The sequence below is a fragment of the Athene cunicularia genome, assembly GCF_003259725.1.
Source record: "Athene cunicularia isolate RWA chromosome 2 unlocalized genomic scaffold, athCun1 chr2_part1, whole genome shotgun sequence".
NCBI lineage: Eukaryota > Metazoa > Chordata > Aves > Strigiformes > Strigidae > Athene > Athene cunicularia.
The window spans coordinates 29,715,322-29,725,097 of NW_020799095.1; the positions used below are offsets into that span (position 1 = coordinate 29,715,322).

Sequence of the window (9,776 nt, forward strand, 5' to 3'; positions counted from 1 at the left end):
TGTAGAAAGTAAGCTAGTAATAGCAGGGAGATAAACAGATATAAAAAAATGTTAACGCAAACGTACATTGAAAGTGCCTATTAGGTCAGACAAATGCATTATATACCACGGCTAATTATCATGCCATGGTACCCCACAGGAGATACTATGTTTCACTAAATCCTAAAAGGATCGCCTTCATAATTCAAACAATGCTAAAACAGGAAAGTGAGATATTTCTCAATGTCCATTGACTCAGTGTGGCAGTATGAGTCTGCCGGGAAAAAAAAAATAAATGTCCAAAGTAACTGAAAACACGCAGCAATTAAAAAATTTTCTCAACTCTTCATCAGGGCACAGTAACATTAATCCTAGCCAAAATCTATGGGAAGTAATTTGACCTGTATACTCTGGGACCACATTTCCTTTTGAGATGGCAGCATCCTGTAAGGTATGAACCATACAGACATTCCCTGCTCCACTACTGCATTCTGATCTTCTTCTTGTGGAACATGCAATTTAGGAACTCCCATCATACAGAAAAAAATGCCTATAATTAGTCCATAAGTGAAAGAAGTTGCCATTTGTTCTATCCAATTTCATCCCATTTTTATTTACTCCATTGGTCAAAGACAGCCAGTTCTCCATCTCATCCTTCTGTGAAACGTAATGCTTCCCAGTTTTGTACTGCTAGCAAATTTCATTAATATTCACATACTTTTTTTTAACCTAAGTCATTAATGAAAATATTTGACAAGAGCAGTCTGAAGATCAACCTTGCAGGAAACCCCTCCTAAACTGTGTCAGACTCACAGACTCCCTGTCAGCTCTTCTCTGGCTAGTTTGCTATCAGTAAAAAGTAGATTATGGCCTAGATTTATTAATAATTTGCCATGAGGCAAGCAGAGCTCTGTTGAAGGAGTAGGAGAAAGGAGCTCTGACAACATTATGGGAACCCTTATTCAAAATCTTCTCTTAAGCAAGAGTGATTTTTCTGATACTAACAACTTCTCTAGTCTCTGGACACAACCAAAAAAGCACTGCCAGAAATAGGCATATATAATTCCTGCATTATTTATGACTTGTTCCTTTTCAGTTTCTTTTCTCCCCCAGGGGCTCATCATCAAGTTGTGCAAGCTCTGGGTACACGCACACACAGCTCCCCACCAGCTCCAGGCTCCCAGGGCAGAGGCTGCCTGCACTCCCCTCCCATCCCCTCCCACCAGCCAAACTGGTGCTCTGGTTTTCAGGAAGAAAATCTAATCCCTCACAGGAAAGCCTGTTTAGCACACGGACTTTTCTGGCAAGTTGAAACACCTTCCTCTTTGGTTACAAAATGGTGAGTTATCAAAAGCTGAAGAAAAATTCCAATTCTTCTGTTGAGCTCAGACAGTGGATGCCCTTAAAACTGGAAGCACCTTGCCATAAGATTGGAAACATACCAGTCAACGATAAATATGACATGCTCACAGGCTCGGTGCTTATTCTGGCTGCACTGCAAATTACTGTAGCCTTATGATCAGTTTGTACCTGTGGCGATACAGCAAAACGTTGAAACGCTACTTAGGATAAGGTCTCATCAAATACAGGCACTAAGACATGGCAGACACCGACATGCCCTCAGTCAAGAGACTATACCGTAACAACTCTTCCAGTAGACCGGATTTGAAGGAGGGATTTGAAAAGCAATGTCCATCATGTCAAGGGTCCCCAGCATGCTCTGGCTTTTCAAGATTTTAATATTTTTCTCTCTTCTATATTATTTTCCTTAAAAAAGGGCATTTAAAGAGCCCTTCCAATACACATCATGGCACACACAAGCCAAGACTTTAATCACAGCAAGGCAATGAAGAGCAGCAATTTTCCCCTCTTGTGCACAGGCATTAGAACAGCTGTAAGCTACAGTAACAGGAATTTTGTGCCTGCTACTAGCCAAACAACACACATAACAAAAGGAAATAATCACTATTTTTGCAAACTATGAGCTCTACTTTGCTGTGCAGCATTAAAATGCATCTGCCCCACAACCCTCATTCTCCAAACTGCAATGACGACATCTCTGCTAGAGCCCCCACAGAGCACCAGGGCACGCTGGGGCACCCCAGCTGGAGAGGACGGCTGCGGGTGGTTTGAAGGAAGGCACCGGGCACTGTCCTGCCTGTGCTCACTGCTGCACAGGCAGCGGCAGAGCACCACAGGGGCCAGCAGTGTGGCTCAGCACAGCTTGGGATGGATACAAAGCCACGGGGCAATCTTAAATCGCAAGGCAAGTTTGGCCAAAGCTTCTCCATCTGCACTACAATGGAGAAAAACAATACCTAGCATTTAATGTTACTCCATTTATGTTGTTCAATGCTATCACAATTACGAACACGCTGTGAGGTAGAAGCAAAAAGCAACGTTCTTTTATGCTGTGAGCACTTTTGCTGTAATTTTGTGCCCATAATACACATACTGTGTTTATACCACCACGCTTAAGAATTCTAGAACTGCCTATGAAACACAGTTCCTTCTAGGTGCATTTAAACATGCCATCAAAAATTCATGGCATTTATCTACCACAACTCTACCTGCACAAGTTCTCTAACTGGGATCTGAATTATTTTCACTGCTTAATTTTTTTCAGAAAGCAATTTTCTAAGAACTTATAGAATTGTCCAATGTTTGGGGGCAATACAGGCAGAAACCTTTATTTCCACACTCTCCAAAGAAGAAAACTGAAACATTTTGTATGAGAAGATGTCACTGAATAGATTTCAGTTGTTCCTTCTGAGGGAGAAAAATCCAGCAATGTGAATTACTCAACACTATAGCTGTTTTTTGCCTTTCATCTCACTGACAGCATCAGTGACAGAAAGATAACCCAAAAAAAAAGAGAGAGAAGAGAGAGATAAAAGGACATGGAGATATATTGCAGCAACATTAAGCATACACAAGTTGAGTATTTATGTGCTGTGAGCATAGGATGATCTGGACTGACACAATCAGGAAAAGGCAATGCACGAAGGGTTTTTCTCTTATTACTTAATTATTCTCTAACAGAGGGAATTTAGGCCAATACTGCTCTAAATAAGGGTGGGTGGGGAAACATTGAAATATTTCAGAGATCTACTTCCTGCTGGTTTAGTAAGAATGTCTTAGGTGCTGCCTGACTGTGCCAAATCAACAAGGACATCTCCCAGAAAAGCCCCCCTTCTGCAGCTGCTAAATGCTGGCACTCTGCAAAAACACGTGTAACATTCCACCTTCACAATGGTCCAATGTATTAATGAATTATGCAGCAATCAAATGCAATTCAACTTTCTCTTACAATAAAAAGGTGTGTTAAACTGAGGACTCTCCTCCCTATAAAAATCCCTTTGCTCCTCCGAAGTGGAATTTTTAGTGATCTCAACGTTTCTCCATTTCCCTGCCCACCTCTCCTCTCTGAAGCATCTTAAGTAATGGCAGAAGGTCCGTATATATTTTACTGCACAGGGAGTTTTACTGGGGGGTGTGGAGAGGGGGAGGAGTGGCAAAAGTAGTTATCAACTCCACATTGCATATAAGCCCAGGCAAGCATCTGCTTCCCGGACGCATTCATGCCTGTAACATTCCCAAACCGCTCAGCGTACATACAGCCGCCTTCCCACAGCGATTCAAAGCCCTGTCTTCTCCCATACTGCTGATGGCACAACAGCAGCACTGACGATTTGCGTGTTTGTGCAGTATTCCTGCACTGAGCAACGCAAAGGGGAAATACATGTGTATTTTAAAATACACCTCTCCTTACGTCACTAAGGCAGTCAAGAAGAAATGAGGCCCTTTTGCTGTATAAACAAGCTTGCTCAAAGTCTGCAGCTGGCAGTGGATGGCAGACAGACTTTTTCTGTCACTGTTTCCCTACCAAAGCAGCAAGAGAGATGTTGCCAGCCTGCCTCTGTTTCTGCCTACAGCCGAAGACAAATCGTACAGAGGTGGGTAAAGAGATGCTCATTGAAGCAACTGATAGAAACCTCGCTCCTTTCTGAAATACCTCTTCTGCTGCTTAAGAATATGCTACATAGCAGAGTGCGTATTTTGTGATTTATTTATGCTGCACCCTTTTGCTAGCAATTTTTAAATAAGTATCTAAGCAATGTGCACAATCCCTAAAATCTAGTATAATAATTATGTTTTGTCTGGTGCATGTTATAAGTACCAATTTAGAGGTGGTTCTACCAGTTAAACTGTTTCCACAGAAATTGAAGGTACTAAACCACCATCATGAGAAATTCTTATATTTGCAGTAAGATTTTCAGAACATTTGATGTAAAACCAGAGTTCAGTTTCTCAAATGCAAAATATACTGATGGGCTTTTCAGAAACTGTTTGGCGGATGAACAGACTTCTCCAGAGCACTTACAGGTGCTCTGAAAAATACTGGTAGGTCAGAGGGAGCCATATTTATTTTTAAACAGCTACTAGGTGCTGAAATTAGCCTCACTCAGTGTCTGGCATCAAAATGTCAGCAGCCTGTGCTCTTCCAAAAATCTTTTGATATCTGAACTTTTCTGAAAATATATCCATGACTGCGGACAATGGGCTCTTCTGAACATTTTGTAACAGCAGCTACTTCCCTCTCCCCCGATCTCAGACACTCAGTTGCAGCAAAATGAGCAAAAAATATATATCCCCCTTCCCGGCATGCTTCCGTAGGACCACTGCCTGCCAAACTCCTGAAGCAGTGAGGCAGAAGAGCCTTGCCATAGCCACCCTTCCGTAGCCACTCTTTGGAGGTGGCACAAAGAGGGAGACATACACCCAGGGAGTAATGCTCCTTCTTTGCACAGCAAGGTGCAACCCAGCATCCCTTTCACTCCCAATTCAGTCCATCTCAAGCACCATGGTCAACTCAACAATGCCAGTTCTCTACTTAAAGCAGGTTTGAGAGTACTAAGCGAGGCAGTGACAGCCATCCCTGAAGGTATACCACGATCCTGCACGGCAGCTCACTGAAGGGGAAAAAATCTCCAGGACCCTGGAGACTGGGAGATGTTTTGCCCAGAAAACATTTTACGACCCTTCCTCGGAAAGGCCCAATCCTCTCACATCTACCCCATGAAATTAAACAGTACTTATATGAGAAGGGCCACTGATTTCAAACATTTCCTTGCTTGATTATGGCTTACTCATCACAAACAGATTTGTCCTAATTCAGCGATGGGACTCAGATTATTTTAGCTAACTTGCATATATACCTTGATGCAGACAAATGGATTGTTTTGTTCTTATTAATATCAGCTATTATCTTTATTTCTGCTTTGACTCATTCTGAATCTGAGTCAAGACTTCTTGACTGCAGAGCACAGCTGACTGAGAAATTAGTTTTGCAATTTAATGGAACATGTATGTGTTTGCCTCAGTCTGATAATGTATGCAGACTTATCAGAGAGTAAAAAGAAAGCATATTTCAAGTTTGCAAACTCTAGAATGGCAGAAACCAAAGGAAACGTATCTTCAGCTCCTCGGTGGCTAAAGGATTCAGCTACTCAGTGACTAAAGGATTGCCCTATCCATTTCCACTTCCACTTTTATGTTGCAGAAGTTAACACATTTATTTCAGGGTATTTAGGTGATCTCTACTTTAATAAAAGACTTTTGGGTTTTTTTTAATAAAATGTAAACTTTGAACAAAATTTGACCCGATAAGCAAATTTAAAGAGTTTCCATTATGCACAGCCTGTATTAGATTCATGTCCATTTTATGTAATCTACAGCAATTCTATACCTGATATATACAAAATATTTTCCTAACAAACAGAAGGTCCTCAAGAAAATTCTTCCATGTTGCATGCAAATAACAAAAAACTCCTGAAAAGCAGTGGGACACTTCACAGAAGACAAGGGCAACAAACAGGATCTTGTAGTCATCATGCCAATAAACATCCAGAGAAAGAAACGCACAATTTGAGACAGTTGCTAGATATTTGGAAGTATTATGCAATAAATCTTGCTATTCTCAAACTTACAAAGAAGCTCATTAAAAACAACACACTTGGGGTTTCGTACAACGAGGAAGTGCTAGTTACCAAACCTGAAAGATTTTCTTCAAAGGCATCAAAAGTAAATTATATTTACTAGCAAAAGAACCACCATGTATACATTTTTCATGGATACCATTTTGATATAAACATTAATGCACTGAATTTGTCATTAAAGTTTTGTCTTATTTAAAAAGCTGAAAAGTTAGAAGACAAGAAACATGCTTGCCTCAGAAGATTAAAACAAATCACCTGAAAAATCAGGTATCTCTCAAGAAAACAGGTGATTTGTATTAACATCAAAAGCAAAGCAAATTAAAAAAGCAAAGCATAAAAAGGCAATTCTTACTTTAACTTCCACTGTCTTCCCACCTTGCTCAATATGCCTCTCCAGATACTCAGAAGACAGCAGGTCACTGGAAGAAGAAGAAAAAAGGACCATAAGCCTGGTGCATGTGTTCTTGCACTGCCTCTCAGCAAGCAATGATTAAACATTTACATTTGAAAAGGGCAAAACCTGCAGGATACTTTTCCTAAAATGTTCATAAAAATCACTGGAACAACCACCTCCAATGGAGCTACACAGTGCATGGGTTATATTGATTTTTGATACCAGAAGGTGGGCCAAGGAAAACTGAGGGGGGTTTTCTTTATAGAAGGTTCAAAACCATTCATTGGTCATGATTTTTAATTCAGGAGACTTTTCTATTTGCTGCTAAAAGCAAACAGTAAGGTAGTGGGACTTTAAGGGAAAAAAACCAAAAGAGGCATAAGGGTGAGAAACCAGTTGGAGTCACTCCTGCAGCAGGCTGTATCTGCAGGAAAATAGTGCTGTCTCTAGCAGACTCCTAAGGACATAACGGCACAGTAATGAAATGACCTTCTAACACTAATACAGTGATCACACTAAATGGGCAAAGCCATTGGCCGCCGGAGATGCACCGCTCCGCAGGCTCAGGGTGGCCAGTGCCACCCGGTGTAGGCGCTAAGGCAGGCGGTGGGTGCCACGCTGCCTTTCAGCCTCCCTCGGGGTACATCCCGCACACTCGCTCTGCCCAGGAGCTAGGCAGCTTTAGCAGTGTCAGAGGAAAATGCTCTGAGCAACAGCAAACCCAGCCTCAGAGGTACATGAGGTTTTGGAAAAAAAAATCAAACCTGTGGCAAACATGTAAGTCAAATGCACACTGTGTTTACTAAGACGCCTCAATGCTAAACCAGTTAAATGCTCTCCCTCATAAGTTAGTTCTTAGGCAAGTAAATCATGTACATCAGAAATTTCACTAAACATTTTCCAAGACTGCTAAATCTTAACTGAGATTAACTCTATATAAAGATTTGATATCGTCACCAAAGTTTACATTGAACTGGAAGAGGTAAAGAATCAATAAAGAAAACATGACCAACAGGCAAGCTGACTGATAGAACAGGAGGCAACGAGCACAGACCTTCTCGGCAAAAGAAGCAAAGTTGAATGTTTCTCCTCCAAACAGCAAAACACCCAGACTAGAGGCGAAGTGACCTGCTGTGGGAGGGGAAGAACAGCAGAGCAGCACCCAGGGCAGCAGCTGCTCGGCTTTCCAGAGCTTCGCCCTGGCTAAACAGGCCAGCAAGGACCATGGACTACTTTGCTCACACAGGCATTGGAGATCACCCAGAGACAGCCCCGAACAGGACAAGGTTGGTAGTACGGGTCCTTCCATATCAGCCCTAAAAACTGTAAGTTTGGTATTTGCATTAATAACCCGGGCACAAAACCCAGGAGCACTCTAATGAAATATGCTGATAACACCAAGTTGGAAAGTATGAGGAATAAAGAAGAAAACAGAAAAAATACCTACAGGAAAGAGCTGGATGATCTTCAGGACTCAATGTTACAAACAGGATCAAATTCAACTGTGCAAACAGCAAATTTATGCACTTAAGGGCTGGAGGGAATTTCTATTAGGTTGTTTTGGAGGGCCTGGTTTGTAAGGAAGAGAGACATGACTGCACTTGTTTCTGGCAAAATGATTTGCCAGATCAATAGAGTATCTTCCTGAAAAACACATCTGTCATACCAGAATACATCAAAGAAGATGTATTTCCAGTCAAACTGAGGTAAGATTAATACCACTGTCCAAAGGAGACCTCTTTTCAAATACTGCAGACAGGTACTGGACAGCTTTGCTGAGAAAGTTCAATTACCTGGAAGCACAGAGAGGCTCCTGAGATAACCAAGGAATGGAAAGCTCCTGAAGTCTAGCAAAACCAACAAGTTGTGAGGGGATCTGAATGCCACAGTTCATGCACTTAGATCGAAAGGTAGCTAATTAGCCCATAGAAGAAGCTGGCACAACCTCAAATGTAGATGAACTGTCAAATGAGTAAATGGAAACTGGGTGTTTATAAAAAGACTTTGTATCTGAGTACAAGTAACAGAGGCAACAAAAAGAGGGATGCTAACAAATTTCTGAATGGGAGCATCTATGGAACAACTGTCCATGCAGGTGGGGTCTCCTCAGTTACAATGAGCTCACAGCTGGGTGTTCCTAAAAACAGGAGGTCTCAGTGCCCTCCAGCAAGCAGGCATTGAACCTACCTTGCCTCAGCACAAGCACTCATCAAAATACTTGGTGTCAGAACTAACATTCATCAAAATACTCTTGGTGTCAGTACTGGCACTCGTCAAAATACACTTGGGAGAGGTCAACAAACCCATGTTTTTGCTACATTAGGTAATTAAAGTCCCTTGTGAAGAGGTACAGTGAGACCCAGAGCTGATGTAAGGGAGGGAAAATAACTGAGCAGCTGTAAATAGGGATAGAAGAAAGGTCAAGCAACTCCTTCAGCCACTGCAGAATCACTGTGACCAGCTGCCCCCAGATTCGGTCTCTAGGACCCTCTTAACTCTGGTCAGACCCTTACACCTATACTGCACAGCAGCATGCAAGTGACCCATTATTGAGGAGCACCTCAAAGAGATGCTGGTTTTTGAGTTACTGATTACAATCCTCTAATTCCTCTTAGAAGTGAACATTAAATATTTAGGATACTCATCCACCTGGAGGAAGCTCAAAGACTTCTATAAGCTCTGCATGACTTTTCCAGATTTAGAAATTTAGACAGATGCTCTTAAAGTCTATACTTCCATGGGTTTACTAAAGCCACCTCTATAGCTTAGGGCTCTACTTTTACTCTGCTATTTCTGGGGGACTCAGTTAAACCAAGGTTGTCGTCCTTATCTGATGGCCACAAAGGGGTTTGTGCCAAGGAAAATGCAATATGTTATAAAATATAAAATATTAAAGTAAGTATACTGTACAAAAATCAGAGATCAAACAGAATGACATAACTCAGAGGGAGTTTAGCTGTATTTGGAGGGATGACAAAGAGAAGCACAGGTCTTCTCATGTGGGTCCGACAAAATTATTGCTTTTTAAAAGATACTGCTGTTAATGTTTTTATGTTCTGGAAGATCGTATGTTATGTTCTCAAAGATCTAAAAATTGTGTCTGGCATGAGAAAAAAGAGATTGATCATTCTCTGCCTTGTACAATGCAAGAACTAGGAGGTAACAGAAGAGGCCAGTAAGCTTAGTCTTGGGAGACTTTCTGGGATGACTCTGGGGAAGCCTCATACAGGCTTGTTCTGCTCTTCTGCTTCTCCCTCACTATCTGCCTTGGGCCACTGGGGCAGGATAGTTGGCCAAGTGGTCCTCTGAGCTAACCTGGGCTGCTCTGCTCTGGCAGGGCCCTCTTCCTCCTGGGGGTTATGTAGGGTGCCCCACTACCCAGCTCCACGGTTGCCAGTGGTCTG

At 41.9% G+C, this 9,776-nt stretch overlaps 1 protein-coding gene across 1 annotated transcript in view; it reads right to left on the reverse strand.

Annotated features, from left to right (window-relative positions):
* ADAM22 (ADAM metallopeptidase domain 22) overlaps positions 1-6,358 on the reverse strand; it is a 79,039-nt gene extending 72,681 nt beyond the window's left edge. The window contains exon 1 of the mRNA XM_026843586.1: positions 6,331-6,358. The gene's annotated coding sequence lies outside the window, so the exon portion shown is untranslated. The remainder of the gene's footprint in view (positions 1-6,330) is intronic.
* Positions 6,359-9,776: the final 3,418 nt, after the last annotated feature.